The 24,079-nt window shown below is 38.3% G+C and overlaps 1 long non-coding RNA gene across 1 annotated transcript in view; it reads right to left on the reverse strand.

Annotated features, from left to right (window-relative positions):
* Positions 1-21,376, reverse strand: part of LOC118169076 — a 74,065-nt gene extending 52,689 nt beyond the window's left edge. The window contains exon 1 of the long non-coding RNA XR_004751915.1: positions 21,316-21,376. This is a non-coding gene — a long non-coding RNA (uncharacterized LOC118169076). The remainder of the gene's footprint in view (positions 1-21,315) is intronic.
* Between the last annotated feature and the right edge of the window lie 2,703 nt (positions 21,377-24,079).

Below are 24,079 nucleotides of genomic sequence, written 5' to 3' on the forward strand. Positions count from 1 at the left end.
GGAGGGGGAATTCACCTGTAGCAGAAACACATAGTTTGTGTAAGAGAAAACGATTCTTCAGCACTATTTTGACTAGTTCAACAATTTCTTTTTGGACCAAAAGAAAGAAAAATATAAAATTGAAAGAAGGCAAACAGGGGTTACATTCATAGTGTTAAAAAAAAAAAAAAAAAAAAAAAAAAAAAAAAATTTTAAAACACCCTGCTCAGCTGGGATGTACAGTGATAGAAAAAATCTAAAGGAGGTGATGGTGATGTTACAATAAAATATCTGAGCTAAACTCTGCCTTTAGGTTCAGATGTATAGAAGAACCACTATTCTGTAATATTAAATCTGTAGAACAGGAGGTTGCTTTTCTTACTTCATCCTGTCTAAATTCAAATAATTCAAAAGATGTGGACAGCCTCAGTAGAGAGCTCTCTAATATTACTAAGTCAAAATAAAATGCTCTTTTGACTCATTTTCAAAGCAGTAATGGGAATTCACATTTCAAAACTGTTGGTGAATGTCCTTGTAAGTCCAATACATTTTTTTTTTAAAGCTTTTTATAGTTGTGTGGATTTTCATGGAAATATGGGAGTCCACCATCAATCCAAGAATGTCTTGCAAAGCCCACAGATGTTCTTCAAATATTTGGTGTGTGATGGCAATATTTGAGGAAACTGAACTTTACTCAAACATTTTAATAAGAAACCGGTTCTCTGAACAGAAACAAAAGCTTCTGAATAAGGAAGGAATATTGCAAAAGGGCACCATACTGAATACTCCGCTCAGTACTAGGCCAGTGTCCATAACAGAATGTAAACAAAAGTGATGTTATCAGGTAACATGACCAATGATCATTTTCTTTAATATTCTTGATGCTTCATAATATTCTAGGTATAACACAGGGAAAAACAAACAAACAAACAAACAAAAACAATGCAGAAACAGACCTGTTTGTACCTTCTGTTCTGAAAGCAGTGGAAAGTTTCAGGGCTGTATCAAAAATCTTTGTCCATCCTTAGTTTAGACTGAGTCAAGTTTATCTCCTTATTACTAAAATTCAAGAAGTTAAGAAAATATATTGAATGAGCAAACATGTGTTTTCACTTATCCTCCTTCCTGAAAAGGAAGTTGGCTAGATGAGCTTCTGGGGTGAAATAAATAGAAAGTACATTTTGAACATACAGCTCTTCCTGTGAATTCTTTATGGGAAATTGATTTTTTTCCATACAGAAGCTGCTTACAAAGTAAAGGTCTTGTTTATACATTGTAAAATATTCATGCAAACATAATAATCTCAGCATATTTTCAAACTTTGATCCATTTATGATGTGGGAAAAAAGAGTGTGTGAAAGGTTTTGATTTGTGTTAGAATTCCCTTAATTCTCAGTGCATGGCCTTGTTTCTTTTGTATTCACCCTGCTTTAAATTGCATGACTAGCAGATTTCTATTATTTTTACATGACATGAACATCAATGTTGATTTCTAACTGCTACTCTATTATGCATATATCATACATTAACAATTCCATGATTATTATTAAATATTCTGTGATCTGTAAATGTCCTCTGAGCCTGATAAAACTCTCACTGAAGACAGTGCAAAAAATGGCCCTTTTTGTTTGTTTGTTTGTTTTTCCCCAGTGGAACTTGGATCAGCTTTCCCTAAACCAATTTAGGCTTACATTCCACTTTCTTTATAAACCAGTGTATGATCAGCCATGATAAGACTTTGTGTTATATTCATCAGATATATACTACTGAAAATTTACCACTAAAATTCTTGGTCGTTAGCATCAAAAAACAAAACAAAACAAATCAAACATTTTTTTTTATTTTTTCGTAAACTAAGAAAGCACAGATGAAATACCCTTATATATGTTAATCTCTCAGTACAACTGAACATCTAGGAAGACTCAGGGACCTCAGATATCATAAATGCTTTGGTTTAATTGTTAATTGTTAGTACTACCTAGAAGATACTGGGTGTCAACATACTGCCCTAGAGACAGAGAAAAATCAAGATAACTTGGATAACCAAAGTAGAAGAAAGTTAAGTCAAAAACATACCATGTTCATGGCTACAGCAAAGACTGCTTTAAGAAAGATATTTTGATATTCTTTTACTGCTTTTGTAATGTAAAGCTTCTTAATTTTCCTCACATATTCCTCTTGTTTTAGGCCCGTTCTTTTTCTGCATCTTCTTAAATGCACAAATTGAGTCTGAAATAGTCTATAAATCATGTAATTGAGAAAACAACACTTATAAAAAGAATTATGGCAAAATTATATATATATATATATTTGGTAATATCTGGTGCCAATGCCCAGGATGGACAGCATTCAGAGCTCCCCAGGTGATCCTAAAAGTTCAAGAATGATTTGAGGAAAATTATTATACTAGAAACAGTAAATAAGTATTGGGTACAGTCATTGAAGTGTTTTATGTTTCAACCGATATAGGAAGTCACTCTGGAGAAAGTAATCACTGGACCAGAATTCAGAATTAGGGAAGGTTTCACTTCAATGGCACTAGTATAAGTCTGGAAACAACCCATTGTTTCCAAGGGAGTGACACAGAATGCCAACAGCTCCTTGAAGGACTATTTGAAGCAGTAAGTGCTATTCAACTGTTCAGGTTTTGAACCAGATTTTTATTTCAGTGGAATTGCTTTACATTCACCTCACTAAATCTAACCTTTTTGATAACTGCTTTTCATGTTCTTACTACAGGTTGAGACTTTCTTTTGTCCATAATCAGAGATTTTCCTTTTGACTTGAACCCTGGGGTTTGATTTGTTGACAAGTTGACAAGTATGTGTCCTGGCTTCAGCTAGGATAGAGTTAATTTCCCTCCTAGTAGCTGGTAGGTTGCTATGTTTTGGATTAGGATGAGAAGAGTGAACTGTTCATTCATCAGAAAGAAAATTAAGGGCCAAAAGGTGCCTCCAGTGACTTTTTAGTTGGCTTGTGGTGAATGTTGCACAATTTCATCTTCAGAATGACAATACTGATCACCATGGCACCAGGCACCACTTAGTTTTCATGGGTTACAGACCAGGAGTTACTCTGCTCAGAAATGACAGAGGATTAATGGAGTTGAAAATAACAAAGCATTGGATGGGCTGCTGTGGTATTCAGCTTCCATTTTGTCTGAACAATGCATGCAGGAAAACACACTGAGAAAGCCAAGACAATCAAAAGTTACATGTGCCACCTCATGCTCTTCTACTGCTTCCTTACTATAAGAAAGAATATTGTTTTTCCTTGCTTCCAGCCACCCTATAATGTTAGCATTCTCTGTCATAACTCTCTGTGTCTAAGAGACAGAAACATCCCTTTTTCACTGAATTCTCTGCATCTGATTATTTTAACGGTTTTGTGTGTATTGCACCAAGTAGCTCATACAACCATAAAAACACTGTGGCAACTTTAGTTTTCTAGTCCTGTTCTCTGTGAGTGAAATTTCTCCTATTAGCAGGCTGGTAGGAAATAGGGAAACCACTGCTATTGATAAAGAAAGAGAGAGAAAAGAAAACCCTGTAACTAGGATTAAAATAAATTTACATATTCCAACACGTGTTGCCTGCACATGTCTTGGGGAATCCTGATATTCTACCACTGAGAGATCAGAGGCAACATCAGAGCCCACTGTACAGACATATCCTGTGTATAAATAAATAATAAAAGTAATACTCTGCAGACACAGGTCTGTATTAAGTGTTTCTCCAAATCTGGGATCATTCAGACGTAGCTCAGACATTGCTTGTGACAGTCACAAAACTCAGACCCAGAACACGCAGCTCTAACCTGTTTAGACCCCAGGCTTTTCCCTGTCACTAAGGTACAAGTGTATTTTGCTGCTCTGGTTTCCCTCTCGTGCTTTTTTATTTTTTATGCTGTTTAAGAAATGACTCCTGCTCATACAAAAAGTGTGACTGGTTTAGTTTATCCTACTTATTATATGAGAATAATTTGCAGACTGTCATTTCATTATTAAATTTGAAAACAAAGCAAACACCAGAACACTGCAAGACTAGATGTTCCCAAATGAAAGCAAACCCATTCCTACCTTATGTGCTTAAGCAAAACTCAGTACAACTGACTATAGACAAAGCTTCTGTCATCAAATACCAAAACTGGTAAATAGTTTATCTTTGGTGACAAGATCTGCTGTCAAAGTTAGGTCTACCTTGCCTACCTTTCAAAAATTGCTAGGAATTTTATGATTCAGCAATTAATTCTTAATTGCTTCCTCTTTATGTTGATCTGTTTTCCTGGAAATACAATTAATTCTCTATGCTGAGCCTTTAAGAATGAAACAAATTGTAGCCCTTGCTCACTTTGGCAATGCAATCACTTTTAATCAGTGCATAATTAGGATTTAAACAGTATCAACCTGTCCCTGTTGCAAGAAGGTAACTGCGCTTAAACTTCAATTACTCCTAAATTTAAAAATCAATTGCAAATAAAATGTCCTGCTGCTGATGCTAAAGAGATTAGAAAGACCAGAATACATTCACACAAGAAGCTAGACATGTCAACACAATTGCAACAAGCAGCTGCCATAATGTACGTAATTCTGCTGTAATGCAATATTAAGGTCTTTATCTAATCAAAGGCTGTGGGCTAAGGCTGTCAAAAATACAAGACGCCTCAAAAAGCAGATTGTTATTGTTTTGTATATGACTTTACCCTGTGCAGGATAAATTAACCATTTTGCTTTAAGAAGTTACTTTTATTGTGAACGCTTGAAAATCTATTATTTTTCCTTAAAACCTATCTATAATGAGATGACAGTGCAGTTGAAAAACATCCGTCATTTGGGATAGCTCTAAGGTTTGAAATAACAAGCACTTTTTGTATAGGTTTATCACAATATTTTCTGGAGGCATCAGGGCAGAGAGCGGGCCTCCAGTATACTAAGCACTGCATGAAGGCGCAGAGAGGTGGTATCTTGCAAGGCAGAAAACTGGGAGGACCTCTAGGGAAACCTGGAGTTGAACTCAAACTTCTGGGCTTTGGTTTTAGGTGGTCACCCCTGCCAAGTTTGTGGCAAAAGGGCTCACACCCATGCAGCATAAGGGTGAAGAAACAAAGCTATTGCAAAGAGGTGGAGAGAAGTTCGTTCCTTGTGGCACTTCCTCTGAGCAAGATCACAGGACCACAGAAGTATTCAGCAACAGATTTGGGCTGAAAACCTGTACTGCTGTTTGCAAGGACGGGAGGACTGTGAGACCTTCCTGCCCTAGGCACTAGGATATCTAAGAATTTAGAAGTTTATTCTGATCTTTGGATGGAAACTGCCAGAAGAAGAAAAAAAAAAAAAAAAAGAAAATTTCATCAGGACCACTTAGAAGCTGTCACGTTTTAAAGACTTCTTCCAGACTATTTATGTGGGGATTTCCTTTCATGTTACCACAATGGAAATTGGTAGTGAGTTAATAACAACAAAACACAGCTGAACTAAAGAGTGCTGAAAGGAGTCATCAGACCCTAAATGTGTGAGCAGTTACCATTCTCCACACCTGTCCTTCATGCTCTTGCCTGATAAACTACATTAGCTCCTTCACAATCTGGTTCCTCTCAGAGTGGTTGTGGGGAAAAATAACAACAGAAACAAGCAAGCAAAACAGAAAGTATCGAGGTGCTTGGCAAAAAAGTGGTCATGTATGCTGTTCTGATCATTCTTTCATGTTTAGTATTCTGTAAACTAGGCAGAGTAGAAACTACTGATAGCATATCGCAATGAAAGGCATGGCAAACCCCACATGGAGGTAACCTGCTTCCTCAGCAATTAGGGTGGAGGACTTGTTTTCCTTCCAAGGTACACCTTTGGCCTATGTCCTTCTCAGTAACCTTTTCATTTTCTTTGGAGACTGAAGGAAAACTGTCACACAGAAGTTTCATCAAGACTGTTCAAAAAACCAATTCTAAAGGCATTATTTTAGTCGGTACAGCCCAGGATATCCCAGTGCTCTGATGTTCCCAAGGGAAAGGCAGGACCTCTGTTCACCTCAATTTTCTTTTTTGCATCTTCCCTTTTATTCATTGACAGGTACACTAACTCTTGTCTTCTTCAACTTTTTTTTTTTTTTTTTTTTTTTTTTCTTTTAAAAGATAACTGTCATACTCTGCTAGAGCTAATAAAGTTTGTTGATTCAGAGAACAAACTGCTGGGGAAAATTCTCAGAATACCTGTAAGAGTCCTAAGAATAGGGGTGAAATAATCTCACATTATAAATATTTTAAGGCTTGGACATATATGCAGGTGGATGTACCACTTTAAGCACTTTCTGGTTTCTTCATCCTTTCTTGGTGCTCTTGCACAGAGGATTTAAATGACAACTGTGGGAGCTGAATCCTAAGACAGGCTGCGCAAAACGCATCTGGAAACAGAGGAAACTTCTCACCCCCACCCTCATCTCCAAATATCCACAGCTGTAACCTGGGCTCTGGCTGACATACACCTTAGTGTCCACAATCAGTTTTTATTCATCTCTCATAGAGGCACATCTCCCACTGAGGTACCATTAACTCTCCACTCAATTCTTTCACTGGAAGTCCTAAAATGAAGCACAGCCTGACATCCTACAGCGTGTGAAAGTGAAATAAAAATGTTTTTTCCTTTGTTCCTGTTTGATATAAGTGTAAAAAATCCTTATCTCTCCCAGTAGTTTGGTCATTCTAACCTGGTCAAGTGCCACTCAGTACTACATCATCTTAGATGATGTGTTAGAAGCTGCAGCCTGTTGGGCCAAAAGCTATCTAGAGGAGACATGAAAAACAGACTCAAAATAATTAAGGCCAGGTTTTCTATTTTGTCTTCCCTAACCTTTGTACAATTTCACAATTCTCAAAACTATCAAAGGCAAAAAATACATTTTCTCCCTAGAAACCAGACAGGTAAGTTCATATCTACGCAACACAGCCTCTGGTCTCTGTAAAGAGATGTTAATTGCATCCTAGTCCTGTAAAGAAGAGGAATCTTGGCATGTGTTCAGGAGTCTGTGGTGTCAAACCAAAGGGTTTGCTGAAGAGAGTCAGTGATACAGAAAGGACAGAATGTACCTGCATCTGTACCCACCACAGGCTGAGTAGAAATGTGTGTAGAAACATAACCAGACAAACAGCATACTGAAGCTGGGTTGCAAGAAGCCAACATGGATCAATGCCTGTTGTTATTGAGTCATAAGATTAGGTCACAACAAGAAAGAGCAAATGTTTCTTATGAGCTGAGATGCAGTTGCAGGTAGGGGAGGAGCAATAGAATTATTTGATCACCCACCAGGCTTGTAACAGAAGAACATAATGATTTTTAGATTACACACCTGACCAGTTACCACACAGCTTGCTCTCCCTGGGAGCAGTGCCAGACTGGATGTTGTTTTCACAAGGATTCCCATGCTCGGATATATTCTTTCCACTCTGCAGCTGAACAACCGGTCATTATGCCTTTTGCCATAAGATATTTTTTTTTGGCAAGTACAATCAAACAACTTTTCATATCCACTTTGTAATTTGACTTAAACACTCATTAAAAAAAAAAAAGTTATCACTGAGCTTCTTCATGCTATATGATTAGACAGATCCCAGCTCTTAGTGCTAATGTGATCACAAACCTTCTGCAGGACTGAAAGCCCTTCTTTGTGTTTTTACATTATCCAGCACGGTGGCCTTTAATCAAGCTCAAAAACTGTTAGTACTGCTGACATGCAAACAATGGCACAGTTAGGAAATGAGAAATGTTTTCCACCCAGGAATCATGAAATCAGTTCAGCTATCGAACTGTCTTGGAGTCTCATGGCCACCAGCCTCTTGTGTTTGAGTGCCTTCCAAGTTATACTAACACCACAGCTAATGGCCACAGCTAAACTAATAAGAATGACAAAATCTCAGTACTTTTAAAAGAGTCAAAAGGATGGAAAATCCTAATCTTTATTTCCTGTACTTCCCCAAAGTAGGAGCAGATTTTTTTGTGTGTGCTGTTTTTTTTGTTGTTGTTGTTTTGTTTTGTTTTAAATGCTGGAAGAATTCAGAGTTCTGCTTATGTGAAGAACCATTTTGAGAGCTCTTAATAATGTATTTGTAGAAAGCATGCAGCTTTGCTTTTTCAGAAACAAAAACAAAAACAAAACACCTTTCTCAAGAATCCTAGATTATCTGAAGTACCAAAAATCACTAGTCAGGTACACGCAGCTATTTATCCCTAATTTTCTGTGACAGTCAAAAAATGGCTCTGCCAGAAGAATATAGGATGTTTTGTTTATCTTTTAGTATGTTAACCTTGAGCAAAAGAAGCTGAGATTTGATCAACAGTGGTCAAAACTTTTATCAAATTCAAGCATTCTACAGAAGTTATGGCTAACATAAACATTTTCCAACTATTTTCATCATTTAATGCAAAATTTCAACCATCTCTTCCTGTAATGGCTTCCATTGGCTTTGCAGACCAAAGAAATTTTAATCTGCTGAGTGATAAGAACTAATTCCTCCCTCTATTCCCTCAACCAAAGCTTGCCATTATCTTAACTTCCAACTTCCTACATTACCATGAGGTTTGACATCACATATTCCTCTCAAAATGATCATCTATGGCACTGTTCCTCTCTAAGATACCAGTTCTCCTGTGTATTCAGGAATTAGTCAAAAACCTTGAGGGTGTACTTTATCTGGGCATTCTGAGAGAACTTTGTTCATAAAGGAAAGTGGGCTTTAAAGTGTTGTGAACGCAATTTCCATTGAAGCCATTAGATAAGCTTTAATTCTCTTCATCAGGTTTTGGGTAAGTTTTTTGCCTAATTCCCTTTTTTCTTCCTGTGGCTCTGACACTCACAATCTAAGCCCATCACACTGAGAATGAGATGATTATTTGTTTCACAATGACATTTCTTGATAGTTGAGCTGCTCTTACTGGCTCCCATGTTCAGAACAGTTTGAATTTCCTGGTAACTCTGGAAAAGTGATATTTCTTCTCTCAGTTTCTGAGGATAGCTCTGGCTGTTTTCTCATTAGGCTCACAGCAAGAAATAAATGAAACAGGTGACTGGTACTAAGATTTCAATTCTGATGGGATCTCTGCTACACAGTGAGCTATAGCTGTAATGTTAAGTATGTGCACTTAGGTGAGAAAGGTATGAAATAAGTTGAGTATCAAAACTCAACTGACTTCATTGGTGAAAGACATGACTCAGTTATGGCCCTATATAAAGCAAGAAAATACATGTTTTAGTACATTCATCTTTTGTTCATAACATCCTTTAATTGGTTTGGATCTTGCAGTCCTGTGATGTCCTACCACCAGTCCTTCCCCAGCATGCCATCACAATTTCTAATAACGAGGGCTTACAAAAATAAAAGGCCACATCTGATTCTATTTCAGTTAATATAAATTTTGCTACTATCTCTAGGACAATATGGGTTGGAAAGTGGAATTGATCAAATGTCATGTTCATGCAGAGACGAGAAATTTCCTTAACACTATGGTTTTTGATCAGATATGGAGCTACTTTTTTTTTTGTGCAGCATGGAGAGCCTGCATATTTCACTATCATTGCAAACACATTAGGTGTAAATAGGCTATTTCACAAAGATTACATTCATAATTAAATTGAAATTACTGGCAGGATTTTTAGCAGCTGTTTTTGTTCTGATAGTACTTTCAGAAAATTGTAAGCAAGTGAAGAGCTGGAAAGAAGACTTGAACCCTTGACAAAACTCAAAATTTGAGTCTTTATGTCTACAAGGATAACTATGGCTTTGGAAATTATTATTGTGTTCCATTTAAAAAGTCAAAATGTCCTTCTTATGTACATTAATGATAAATGCTTACTAATACACTAAGAGAGACTAAATTTAGCATATCTAATAAGAACAGTAAAAAGATGGGAATGCCTCCAAGAACATCTTGTCAAGGTTCAGCAAAGTAGCTGTCCTTAAACACTGAAAGACATCTTCATATTGCTGAAAATGAAGACAATTAAGTATTATCTGAGCTATCTAGGCTGTCTTATCACATACAACTTGGGGTAGTTTCTTCTCCATGTTATTTATATTTGTATGAATGTTTAATTATTATTTTTTTTGTTTTCATCTTAGTTGAAAAGAAAACACTTGGGGTAAATTTATTTCCTATTTATTATTTATGACCTTGATACTTATTCTATTTATACTCTATGGTGTTTGGGTACATGATTCATTATTATAGTCCATTTCTTCATTGTGAAATCTTACGCTCTTTGGAAGTATTTATGATTTGCTTGAGTTGCAAAATTTTATTGTTATCCACATCCAAAAATAAGGAGTTCCTCATCCCACTATAATTTCATGTTTAAATACTGCCAGTAATGTACTTGAATGCTTTGAATTAAGGTAAAGTATTGGGAGAGAGCAAGATCTGATTCTTTGTTTTTAACATTTTTATGCTGACAAAATTTCCTTATCTTGAACACAACTATTCCTTCTTTACTCTAGTTTAAATGAGAATCAGGTTTAAGCGTGGCTTTGCTCTGAATTTGTCACAAGACCTTTCTGTTAAAAGAACTTGAAAGTCAATAGCATATATTCAGTGTCATAACCCTGAAGTTCACTCTTCTAGGAAACTCAGCTTTATAAAGGGGATTTCCCCAATAGTGTTTCCATTGTTTAAGACCACGGATATAAGGTCTAGAAGAAATCATTGCCAATTAGCCTATTAACACATATAAAGCCTAGAAGAAATTACTGTGAGCACTGAGTTTGAACTACAGCATTATTCTCACAACTGGAGAAAAATCCAGAATTCAGATTTCAAAAAAGTGACCCTATCTCCTACCTCTGAGAGTCCCATATTTCTAGTTGCTTGTTGGGCTTTTAAGCTCAACAGGAGTTCGGGCTCATCACCTTGTGGTTTTGCTTATATTTGACATTGTCCAAAATTAGTTATTCTGAAAGTGAAGGTCACAACTGAAAAACGTTTGTAAACTAAAGCCTTTCTTTTCCCTTCTGCAGGGAAGGCTGAATGGCCTTGATGTACTGCAAGCTCTCTGTACTTACTGTTCTTTCTATTATTTTCTCTCTCTTCAAAGAATCATCTGAATTCAGAACTAAATGGAGAAATGGCCTCAAACTAGAACATCATGTAAAATTCCACTGAGACACTGTGAGACACTGCAGTTAAGGATGTCCGTGCCCAACGCACTGAGCACTAGTAAATAGGCAATTACGGTTCCCAGTGAAGGTTTGCAAAAAATATAATGCAACTCTAACTTTTATTACATTGATCAAATGCAATCAGGCAGCTATAGCTACAGGAGAAAGAAAAATCTATCCAGTTTGTGAAAATAAGATATTTCATGGCATAATAGACATTAATTATGGTATGCTCATTAAATTAGTCACTTCTAATTAAGCTGACATACAAGGAGTGTACTCTAGGTTCAGCTATTGCCTAGGCTAGGAAATATACTAAGTAAACTGAAGCATCTGTTTATTAATCAGTACAAACTTCTACAATTTTACTGAAAATCAGTGGGACTTTGCAAACTTACCGCAAGGCAGACACTTGTCATTCAAGAGCAGATTTCCTTATTTGTGATCTCATGCACAATGAATCTGTCACAAAGATGTCTAGGAAAGTGGAATTTACACAAGGCTATCTTACTGCTAACAGGAATCTCAGGTGCACAGACTGTTGTTGTTAGTGCTGAGAAATGCAGCCTGAGAGACGGCATTTTTTGGGAACACAATGGATTCTCCCAAAGGGGTCTGCCTGTCAGCTGCTTTTCTCCTGGATTTGTATTACAGGAAGCTAGATATTACAATATTTGAATGGTAAAAAGGAGGCTCCATAAAAACATTACTAGTGAGGAGATCAGTAACGTTCTTGTGTGCTGTACTTAGAGAACTATCTCAGAAATTATGCACCCTTGTTCCTCCCACAAGTCCTAGAGTAGGACTGTAAACAGCGAGCATGACACATTATTAACCAGCCTCCTGAGGATGTGCTAACTCAACATTAAGGTGTGTGGTGAGCGCAAGACCCACAGGGCCAGCAACCTGCTTCTCTTTGTTGGCAAAGTGGGTGCAAGGTCTTCTGAGGAGTCCCTGCAAATGATATCCCGCACAGTAACAGGGAATCTCTGAAATCTCTTTGCTGTAAAACCTCCTTCCTCTGTTCAGGCAGTTTTGACTTTCACTGTTGCTCTAATTATTATGCTTCAGTCGCCTTTCTGCCCGCAGTGTCCCCAGATCTAGACCTTACAACACTAAGAATAAATAAAAGCCAAGAAACCAAGAATTTATCTTCATATGATATGACCTTGCTGGACAAGACACATTTTCTGTGTATTTGCTGTTGTTTTCACACCCTGTAACATCCTGTCTGTTTATGTGAACTGAAGGGCTGTCTGTGTTCTCTGCACTACGATCATCTCTCTCTCTCTTAAGTGCAAACAGCCCCTGACAGTGATTGGAATTTCAGGATGCTTCTTTAATATAAATAAATACTGGTGTCAGATGCTATTCACATTTGGACTGACTTGTAGGTTCCTGAACACAGTCTCATGCAGTACAAAACTTTAGAAAAAAAAAGGTACTGTTATAACAAAAACAGTACTTAGCAGATATTATTTGTAACTGAAATTGTCAGGTTTTTCAGTTCCTCTATTTTCAGTGAATGGTCTGATCATTACCGGCAAATAAAATAATCACACAGTAGCCAGGCTAATATAACTTAGTGAAAAGAGATAACAAAGATAACTTAGATAACAAAGAGATAAACAGTGCTTGCCACTGGAAAGGAATTAACCAGCTATCTTCACCACAGTAGAGTCATACATTTGTCACAAAACCCAAAAGGCATTGGGTAGGACAGAGTTTGCCCCTAAATGTGTTTTGTAAGAGGAAAGGCAAACTGATTAGAAAAGCAAGAGGACCATAACAGAAATAGTGCCAAAACCTTGTCCAAAGCAGCAGCAAATTCTAATACTAGAGTACTGACCAGAGCCCAACAGAGGTGACACACCTGGGTAGATATGCCAAGACTGTAAGGTTTCTGTAAGCTTGAGGCTTGCAAGCAATGAACTGATACTATATGTTTAACAGGTGTTATTCTGAGCCTGCTGTGAGGAATATGGCAGGGAAAATCATACCTTCAGGTTGCAAGTGGGCCTGTGTTCTTGCACAAGGTGAAATATATGGAATTTGTGCAGACTACATCCCAGATAAGTCTTTGGTTAACTGTGTAAATATCAGATAAAACAGATATAAAAACAGATAAAAAGCTACCATGGTGCCTTTCTCCCTGTAATTCCCAACATTTCATTACATGCTGAGGTGTGTGAAAATCAAGAAGGGCTTTGCAAGTCCATCCTCTCATGTGAACAAACCAGCTGGGAGGGCAAATAAGAAAGGAAGGGCCAGCAAACTGACAAAATGGAAAAAAAAAAAAAAAAAAAAAAAAAAAGTAAATTCAGCAGCCAGCTGTAGGATGATCCAAATGATTGGATCTTCTGTCCCATCAGCTAAAACTAATGCTTCTTGTTTATGCTTGCAAAAGTCCCTGGAACTACTGTGGAAAAGTCTTTGTTCAGCTGTATGTCAAGCACAGCATGGAATCTATTATCCAGTGGGATGTCTGATGAAATAGTGAGCCTTCCCATGGGTGAAGCTGCATTACTGTCTGCATATGCATCATTAACGAGAGCCTAACATATCATCTTCCTAAACTGATAGACCCTTCAAGTGACTTATACTCTCTCTGCCCTGATTCATGTGTTAAGATAGTGTTTGTAAAGCACATAAGCAAAACATAATTACATTGCATGTGATGGGAATCAACTTTCATTTTAACAGTTTTTGTGTTCTGTTTTCTCCTTATTATTGAACCTGACAAATTTCTTCTTCTTTTTTTTTTTTTTTTTTTTTCTCCCAATAAATAATGTACAAAAAATCTTATTATCACAGTTGTTTATCCATCTACACATCCTGCTAGTGATAAAAGACTTAACTGTCAGGAAAAGACAATCTGAATCCCCTGTATTAATGCTCCAGATCTCACATTTTAAATAAAGATTTTTTCAACTTTGCAAAACCTCAAGAAAGGAACTGATGCAACTGGTATCACTCAGCTGACAACAAGAGACAGTGTATATTTCCACATAAACTGAGAAAAATGTATCTCATTATTTTTGATGATGCAGCAAAGAAGTAATGACCCTACGGGATCTTATTACGTGGCTGAAAAGTGAATTAACTTTGGCATAACCATATCGAGTGAATTACTCTAATGATCTGTTTCCTAACTCTTATGGGTGATCTCATAACAATACTCTCATAATCTGGGAGTATGCATGAGAGCATAAATTGATTTTGTTTTCAAGCTCCAACTTCATTCTCAAAGCAAATCCCTGAGGCACTTTGCCATGCCCATTGCTGAGGGAAGCAGTTGTTGCTATAGGCAATGATGACACCTTCTGTGGCAGTGATAAAACTGGGCCCAATAAAAGACATTCCAGAAACACTATATAGATACAAAACTGAAGGTGGCCCTGATCTGAAGGAGCAGCAGGAGCTTCGCTTCCTCTGTCCAGTTCCTTTTATTTATAGGACGGGCTGAGAGAATTGCAAAGCTGCCATGCCTTAATTTTTTTTTGGTAAAAGGTGAGAAGATGAGTTGAAAGTTAAATGGGGGAACGTGTCACTCTTGCAAGAAAGGCTGGGTTTTTCAACAGATAAATCCTTGTGACATGTTGTTAACTCCACTTTCTGAGAGACTTGAATTGTGGACACCCAAATTCATTAGTATCCATACCTGCATACCCATATCACCATATCTACCAGCTTTGCTGGCTGACACAAATATTTATTAGAATCTGAAATAACACTACCTAGAATTTTTCATTCGGCAATGGTCAGAACAGTGTGTAACACAGAACTGACTACTTTCTGCTCTGCTTTGTGGTACATAACACTGTATATAGATGCCTGGAATGAGGCTGACTTGCCCAGGGTCAATTAGTTGCTGCCTCATGCTAAAACTTGTTGGAGGCTGGTCCTGTGCTACCATCCTATTCAGTCCCTCCATGTCCCAGAGTCTCAGTGATACCTGTTAAATCTGCATACTGCTAATCAAGGTTGTGATTGGAAAAAGCAATCACCAGAAATTCTGACTCACAGTGTGATTACTGCAAGTTATGATGTGGGTAAATACGCAACTGCAACACTGGGGTTTTAATTATACAGTGGGATTAATAAATTTGCTTTAAACCGGTCACCACTGACGTGTAAAGTGATGGAAAGCAGAAGCGGGCTGCATAGCTGAGGAGAGCACTGAACACATGGTCTCCCTGTTGCTGGAGCTCTTCCCCTTTGGGGTCTTGCTGCTTTAAACACTTGCTTGTTACAAAATCGCTGGCGAAGATGAGGCTCCCTCTGGAGGTTAATTTTCTGGCTCCTGTGAAAAGACCAGCTGTTGGGTGACAGCCTGTCAGATTTCTTAAACAACCTAATGCTAAAGGGCAAAAATAGTGTGTCTGACAGCCATAGCAGCTGCAGCTTTGCCAGGCAGCCAGTACAGAAGTCGGGTTGTGAGGTACTACAGCACCATATGCTGGCTGCCACAAAAACTCTGCGAGAGGAGATGAAATTCAAAATTGAACATGATGAAAATGTGGATGAAGTAGTGCCACTGTGTCCTCAGCTGCCCATCCTGCACACGGTCCTGAAAAGGCCAAAAGAGGTGTCATGCAGCTGTAGTCAGCACATGCTTCACTGGTTAAGGAGTGCAGCAATCTTTGTCATTCTATCATCAAGTCAAAACTAAAGCGGGAGGGAGAAAATGGCAAAACCAAGAGGAGTGCACAGCTGAGCTGGGTACAGAACTCCCTCTTCTGCACCCCTGGGAGTCCCTCAGCCCTCACGCTCTCCAAGATGATAAGATTTACCAAACATACTCTTTGGGCTGAACAGAAAGAGGCATGTGGAGAAATGGTGCTACTGGGGTTTGCATGGTGCTGAACTCACTGTGGGGTGGTATGGTGCATGGTCCTCGTGCCTCAGGACCTCCTGGGGTGTGTAAAGACAGGCACACCAGTGTGCACCTCCAGAGCCAAGCAGGGCTGCTGTGACTTCCAGTTCTCCTCGTGACATGTTTGTTAGCTCTCCAGCAGCTCTGGACAGAGCCACAGTGACTCAGCCCCATGTGGCATGGGGCTGCCTAGTACTGTGCCACTACTGCACAAGAATAAAACACACTGAAAAAAAAATAAACAAAGTCCACACAGCTCAGGGTCTTGTCTGCTACAGAGACCACAAGAAGACGCCTAAGGAAGTACATTATCACTGGGCAAACCTGCTAATTATATTCTTCTCTTCAGCAAAATTCAGTGGCTCCCATTCCTGAGGTGCCCCTTGTCACACATCTAGCTGTGAATTGTTGTGCAGAGAAACCCGTGGGTCAGGGAAAGTACTGCCAATGAACAGTCCAGCAATGCTCTACTGACCCGAAGTGTTTGATTACAATGTGCCAACTTCATGTTTGTGCAATTAATCTTGGTAGAGAAGGATTTACTGAAACCGAGGTGGCTCAGGTCAGTCCCTCAAACAGAGCTGTCAGGATTTGCCATGATAACAACCGCAGCAGCTGCAGCAACGTCTAACACAAAGACAAGGTAAAGCCAGCATGGAAGCGGTTGCTGAATTGCTCACTACAGGTGCACGCACACCCCCTGCTTTTTAAGGGTGGGAAGAAGAGCTGCTAGCCAGCTGCTTGAAAAGACAGACAATAAGAAGACTCAGAAGCAGTAATGTGCATTATCTGAGTAGTCCAGGTTTGAAATGCTGGTATTTTTCACAGCACCCTGCTTACCTGCATGGGAACAATAAACCTGGTAGCAGTCCTTTGAAATAGCAAGGAGCAGCTGTTTGCACCGTAGGCCTGAATAAATCTCAAGCCATTTATTACAACAGCAAATAGAACTTGAGCTGTAACTGATCTCTAGTAATAAAATCTGATTTCTCTTTTGGTCAGTCTGCCTGTTCCTGGAATACTTCCAACAGGGTCTCCTTCTTGAGGAAAACAGTGCAACACACCACATAAATTCACTGAAACAGATTCTCCTAACCTCTATGAAACAACATTTGGCACCCCAGCCACCACAAAAGATAAAAAAAAACACGTGGCAGAGTCTTTTGTCTGAACTACGTGTTTCTTAATAATGATAGCTTTGGCAGTTGCCATAAAGTATGGTTCCTGGCTGTCACACCACCACACTGGTTTTCAACTGAGTTTCTTCTGGGCTCAGGCTTGCTGAACAGTGCAAACACAACAGTATTTTTCAGTCAGGATGCCTGGCCTGAAGTTATGGCTTGAATCTTATCTTTGGTATTGCCTGAGCAAATCTCAGAGGGAAATGGGTTTCCTTGACCTGGAGAGAGGATTTCTGAGAAGGGATTTATTTGATATCTTCAACTATGTGAAGGCAGGTGACAGTGAATGTAGAGAAGCAGTGGGAAAGGAGAACAGGTAAGGCCCACAATATTCAATGGGGATAGCTGAGATCTGGAGCCAGCAGCCTGCAGAAAGCCAGCCTTGAGACTTTGAAAAACCAAGTGAGCAGCTTAATGACAACTTTTCTGAAAGGGTAATAAATGGCAAAGATGAATATAACCATATGCAAAGAAGGGATAAGAAACAGTATTTTTAGTAGTGGTAATTCAGCACTAGTAAAGCAGCAAGTGTTGTGTGCTGCAACTTGAAGAAATCAGTAAGTTTTAAAATCTTCTTTTTTAGTAAGTAGTCTGTTTCTCTGCTGATCACTTGTTCACATCTTATGCAGCTTGATGTGAAATGGCAAAAGAGAACCTTTACTAAGGAAGAAGTATACAAGTGATGCCTCTCCCTGGTGATGCCTCTCCCAGGTGGCCTCATGCCATTTTGACTTCTGCTAAAAACCCCAAAGTGTTAACCACTGTTTGATAACTTTCCCATAAATAAAATAAAACACTTTTTTTTTTTCTTTTTCTTTTTTTCTTTTTTTTTTTTTTCTCCCCAGTCCTCTACAAGGATTTTCTCGGAGGAAGAAAATCTAAAGCTCTTTTACTTATGAAACATCTTAGGTCTCAGTATTTCAGATTTTTTTCAGCTGTAATAAGTACCTGCATATTGGTCTTTATTCCCACAGAGAGAGGCTCCTTTGCAAGCACTCAAGCAGGAGGCAGCATCTTTGCTGCTTCTTTTGTAACGGCACTCAACAGAATTTCAAGAAAACATCTATTTAACATGCATCCAATGCTGCCACTTGTAATGGTGACTCAATAGGAGATAAGCTATTTCAAAAACCAGGGCCTGTAAATATTCCTCAACAGACCAACTCACACGCAAGAAGAACAACTGAATAAGCTATGTGCAGATTTCAGAGAAGTCAGTCAGCAAGACTGATGTTTCAGAAGTCATCCACTCCAGTCTCATAAAGTTGATTCAGAATATGAAATGTGAGCTATTCATCATATTCTTTTCTCCTCATCTATCTCTGAACAGTCCTATTACTTTCATCTCACCTGAAGCTCTCCTTCAGTTTTTCTCGCTCTTGAGCTGATCATTTTCCTCCTACTTTTTTTCCCTTTAGTCATTCTGTCTATCATCCAGGGATCACTTTTTCTTCTTGTTCCAGGAACCAGGGTTTCAGAGTGGAAGCACACTGGAGAAGAGACCTTGCTGTCTCCTCTACTTTGTGTTTAAAACTGAGCAAACCCAGCTACAGTTTTGGAGTTCTAACACAATATAAATAATAAAAATAAAACCACTATTTGACATTCAAGAGTCACATGGAAGCATGCATTACACTGTGGAGATAGAGCTTTTTATTATTATTATTATTATTATTTAAGGGCAGAAAGGAAATTTCTGATCTTCTTTGACCTCCTCTTACTACAAGTTGGAGAATATCACCCAGTCAGCTGCACATTCAGCCCAGTGTTACAGTGGAAGAACTGGGACATTTAGAAAGGCAGCCAGGAACCAGACAGTGGCTGGGGAAACAACTAGCACAAAGCCATGTGAGGCTGAATTTTTCAGTGGTCAGAACTAAACGGCTATATCTGCAGATAATGTTAAATAAACACATACCCCTGAGAACAGCTTTCATATTTTCTCAATAATGCCTCCACTTTACAGGAATAGAGTTGAATGGGGAGGAGAAGAATTTAAGAGTGACAGTTAACCTCCGTATCTCAGTCCTTGAGTGAGAAATGACAGCATGATCCAAAGGCACAGAGACAGGATACACCGTTGGCCTAGCATTTGGGAACTTCTCGGGCTCATTCCTTCCTCAGTTTCAAAGCAGGTGCTTTACATACGAATGGGCTAAATGACTACAAGCAGAATCACTGATTTAGGACAGCACGTGCAGGTAGCTTGTGTGGCTTTGTCCACATCATGATGACACCGACATTCCCAGGTATGTGGATTCCTCTGGGTCTGAGGCAGATCTTTAGCCTCATGTAGCACTGTGAGATACAGTATGTACTTCTATTCCTTTTAACAGCTTAGGTATGGTTGTGGGAACTTAATGTAAGTGCACCCAGAAATGGAAAGGATGAAAAAGTCAAATGCCAAATATCAAGCTATTGCAAATCACTGATTCTACAGTAATTTCTCTCACTTACTCCTATTGAATACCTTCCTCTAACAAATACTGCTTCTAACCTTGTAATCCCAGACAAACTCTGTACTCATGCTTTTCCCATGACTCTAATTGTCAAGTTTGCAGTCAGCTCCCTGTGAAAATCTGATGACATCCTTTATCCACACAGAGTTTGGTGAAGTTTAGACAGCCTGAGTGCCCTTCAAGCACACGTTGATAAAGCCTGCTCACAAAAGCAATGTATTCTGTCAAAGAATAACAGCCAGTTAGATAGGCTTTGCAAACTTTGCTGGCTATTGAATGTGCTATGCAGGAACTGAACATTGAGAAAATAGAATGTTTTTCAAAGGCGTCAAAGTGATTCAGGAGAGTGGTAGGACTCAGCCTCTTGAATCATTTAGATCTCCTTGAAAAATACTACCCATTATATATAGAGAGGGGAACCATCTGAGGATCTCAGGCTTTATGCAGAGAGACAAACTCAGTTCATGTGCTTTGGCAAAGCTCCGAAGGAACAGAAGCACAGGGGATAGAGGAGGGGCACCACACAGGAGACCACATTAATTTTTTACCAGCTCTACTACTGTCTTGATGGGGCCTTTAAGGTACTTAAGATACTGTATGGAAAACTTTTCTGCCAAACAGGAGGAATAATATGAACAGTGTTTGCTCCACATTATGAAGTCAGATGAGAATTTGTTCTAAAAGGTCAAAACATTATTTTGGGTGTAGTTATACACCTATTTAGCTTTTTAGTCTCTATTAATTATTCTTCTTTACCTAGGCTCATTATAAAAAAATCCAGATGATGCTTCTATTCTCACTAGCTTGAGGAGGCTAATTTGGTGTCAAATGTTGCACTGCCAGCAGGGTTTTAAGAGTTGGCTCATATTTGCTTTTCTTTGTATTTGTTTGCTTCAAGCTGTTTCCTGGTGTACCTCACAAAACCCTTCCATACCTCTCTTTGAGGTCATGGTCTTTAGAGGTATAGATCTCCCTTAAAGTATTTTCTCTTATCTTTCACTGTAGGTGAATCACTTCATCATTTCAGCTAGCTCTTTTCTGAACTCACTCCAATATTTCTCTTGTTGTCCAGTGCTTGTTTGAACTGAACAGAATTTGCTTAAATTTAGTACTACTGCAACAGTGATACTGTTTGTTCTGTGACATGTTATTTTTGTAGTCTTTTCAGACTGACCTGTAAAAAACCTCTTGCTGATCCACTTCTTCCACACTAATTGGTCTTGCTTATCTTAATCACCCAGTATGCAGTGTATGCCTGAGGATTCGCTGCAAGTGATTAAGATAATTTCCCAAGGATCTTCCAAACTTTCCTCTTTTGATTTTCATTGCCAGTTTCACTATTATCTTTGGAATGACAAAGGTCCAACACATTTGTTTGTATGTTTTTCCAAGAAAATTATGCCGAGAACTTGTAATTGTCTTAATGTCTCTGGTCTTTGCTGCACAAGAATGTTAGCCATCTGTGTGCTTGTAACTACAAAATACTTACTGGCTTGCAGGTTTTTCCTGTTATTTACCCTATATAAATCATCTGTAGCAGAGCTATAATCACTTCATAGTATTTCTGATACTTTACTGATTTGAAGACCAAACTCAATAGCAGACCCATTTCTTTCTACCAAAGCATTTTTCCTCCCTAGAGAGATGATGAACAAGGTTTCTGGTTTTCTATCCAATAACTTACCTAGCCACAAGGCTTTTACCTGGCCGTACACCTGGAGCAGGAAGATCTGAGTGACTCTGAAGGCCTAGGAAAATAATGAGATATGAAAAAGTAACCATAGAGAAAAAAGGATTGGATAGGTGCAGTTATACTAGCTGGGATAAAATTATAAGTGTTATCAAACTTCATATTTCAGGATATGAAATGCATACCAGATGAGTTCAGGAAGTTTTTCCTCTGATCATCTTATGCCCTTAGAGCACAAAGAGTGATAGACCTTTTAATTTTATTCTAATTGAAATAATTGGTGACATGGCTGCAATTTTTTATCTTCCTTTGCTGCAAGTGACATTGACAATTCTCAAAGATTAAACAAACCTGTATTACCTTGTGATTTAGAAAATTTCTTGTTTTGATAGGCTCTACATCCTTGCATGAAGGAAAAACAAATATCAATCTGTTCCTGCCTAGAGAAAAGCCTGTTGACAATTCTCAGCAGCAAGGACACTTCCACTTCAGTTTACCAAATAGAATGGTACCCAAATTTCAGAATTTGATCAGTACAGTCATATATCTGACCATATTCTGAGTGACTTAGGTAGGTGCAAACTTTAGAAGTAGCTCAATCTCTGCTTTTCACCACCTTTCAAGTCTTCTTTTAGAAATATGAAAGGTTTAGGTACATTTAAGTTCCCCTGGAATAAGCAGTTTTACTGACTTTTACACTTATTAGGCAAGCACAAACCAGCAGAATTTTACTGAGCCTAATGTGGCAAAAGTAGGTGACTTCATACTTTGCTTGTACCTCAAGTCCCATTTGTCTGCTGACTACTGTGAAATATAACACATCAGCACAAAACACCTTCATACTGTCTTGCCAAAAGTTCAGTAATCTTTGCCTATTTTTCTGAATAAATGGTACAATTTGAAGACCGTGGTTTGTCAAGGGACATTCTACAACAGTGTTTGGAGAAAGGCATGAAAATCTGAGAAGAAACAACTTTAAAACAAACAGTTATGAAAATTAGAGGGGACCACAAAGGATAAGTAAGACACATGTGCTTTGATATTTCCTTAGCTGGGAATCAAAGAGCTGGGAAGCTGAAAGTTCAGACCATAAACCTGAATGGTTGATGTTTGTTCTCTCCATACCATCATGACTGTATTGCTTCTGTTGCAATTCCAACTGAAAGAAGAAGAGACTGGCCCCTGCTGTGTCCCATCATTTTGATGGGACTGGGCATGCACTTGGGGACCCTGTTGGCCTCACCTGCCATTCCTGGTTCACTTCCTTCTGTGGTTAGATGCAGGGTTACTCCACCACCACCATGCTGAAGGAGTCTCTTTGCCATTCATGTGATATGAACCTAAAAAGCAGCCACAGCTTACCAGGCTGATCCATGAAGCCACAAGCCCCTGTTTGGCCACCTCAAATCTAAATAGTAGAGACACACCAAACGGCATGTAGAGAAATGGATTGCTGTTATTATTATCCCATTATCCAAATGGGGAACAGAATATAGGAAAATTCTAGTTATTGGGAATGCCAAGATTGTATCCTTTTGTGCCTGCACTAGAACACTTCAGTTTAGGCAGAGATTGGGTTGAGCTGACACAGCTTCCATGCTTTCTGGACCCTTGTAGTACCTCAGCACAGCACTTTATAAGGTAGATGAAAGCTGTGTCACAAAATGAGAGAAATGATTTGGGGGTTTCCCACAAAAATGGATATAGGATATCGTCTTCAAATTGAGTGTTCCAAATCAAAAATTTCAGGCTGAATCACTTCTAAGCCGCTGTTTTAAGAAAACATTTCATATGCAAAACAGCACTGATGTGTCCCAGGTAAATTTTTAAAAAGTAAAATATAAAATAAAAATATATAATTTTTTGCTATATATGTGGATTTCTCTCTTCCTGTTGTCTGTGTATGGGAGTCGTTCAGTCAGGTCCCTGTACAGTTCTTGACTCACAAACATTTTCTTGTGACTAGTGAAGAGAACAAAGCCTGAAGGAGCCAAAGGAAACATTACAAAAACAACTTATTTCAAAGTAATGGAAATAAAACACACTATAACCCGCAAATCAAATATTTTGGACTGCCTCTTTTTGTTTCTTATCTACCACAAGTAATAATGAATAAAAAAGTCAGACAGGAACCATACCCTCTCTCATAAAAAAGGAACCAAATTCATCCACTGTGCTGATGTAACTAACAAACATAAAAGTGATGTAAAGACACAGCAGCCACCATTTATTTCATTCTAGAGGGATATTTTCTTGCGATGGAAGCCAGTTAGTGTTGTTCTCTGAAGAAACATGAAAACATCAGAAAGAACAATTTTTGTCTGAAAAGAAAGAGGATAGAAATATTTTTGATCTAGAAAGACATCTTAATGTGACTTCAGAAAATTGAGAGAAAGAAAAAACAAAGATGCTGCTGTGGTTTTTCAGACAAACACAATGCAAGTTTACCCTCAAAAATATTAGAGTTCTGATTTTTTTCTATCAATATAATTTGCTGAAAATTTTCTGTTACAGACACTGTCTCGCTTTGCCAAAGTTTTCCAACTTAATTATTTCCTTTAAAAGCTGAATAAAAATGCTTCTAAAGCATATTTTAAAAATATTATTCTGTTCACATAGGAGGAAACAATTACTTTTATCAAATGTTTTTCTAGTTCATGCAGGAAGATTATTTTTTCTCTTCAAGATCTGAAATGTTTTTTTTCATTTGTTTGTTTGTTTTGTTTTTCCCTCTTCTGGGATGCACCACCTTCTCCTT

This window comes from Oxyura jamaicensis, chromosome 6, assembly GCF_011077185.1.
Source record: "Oxyura jamaicensis isolate SHBP4307 breed ruddy duck chromosome 6, BPBGC_Ojam_1.0, whole genome shotgun sequence".
Taxonomy (NCBI): domain Eukaryota; kingdom Metazoa; phylum Chordata; class Aves; order Anseriformes; family Anatidae; genus Oxyura; species Oxyura jamaicensis.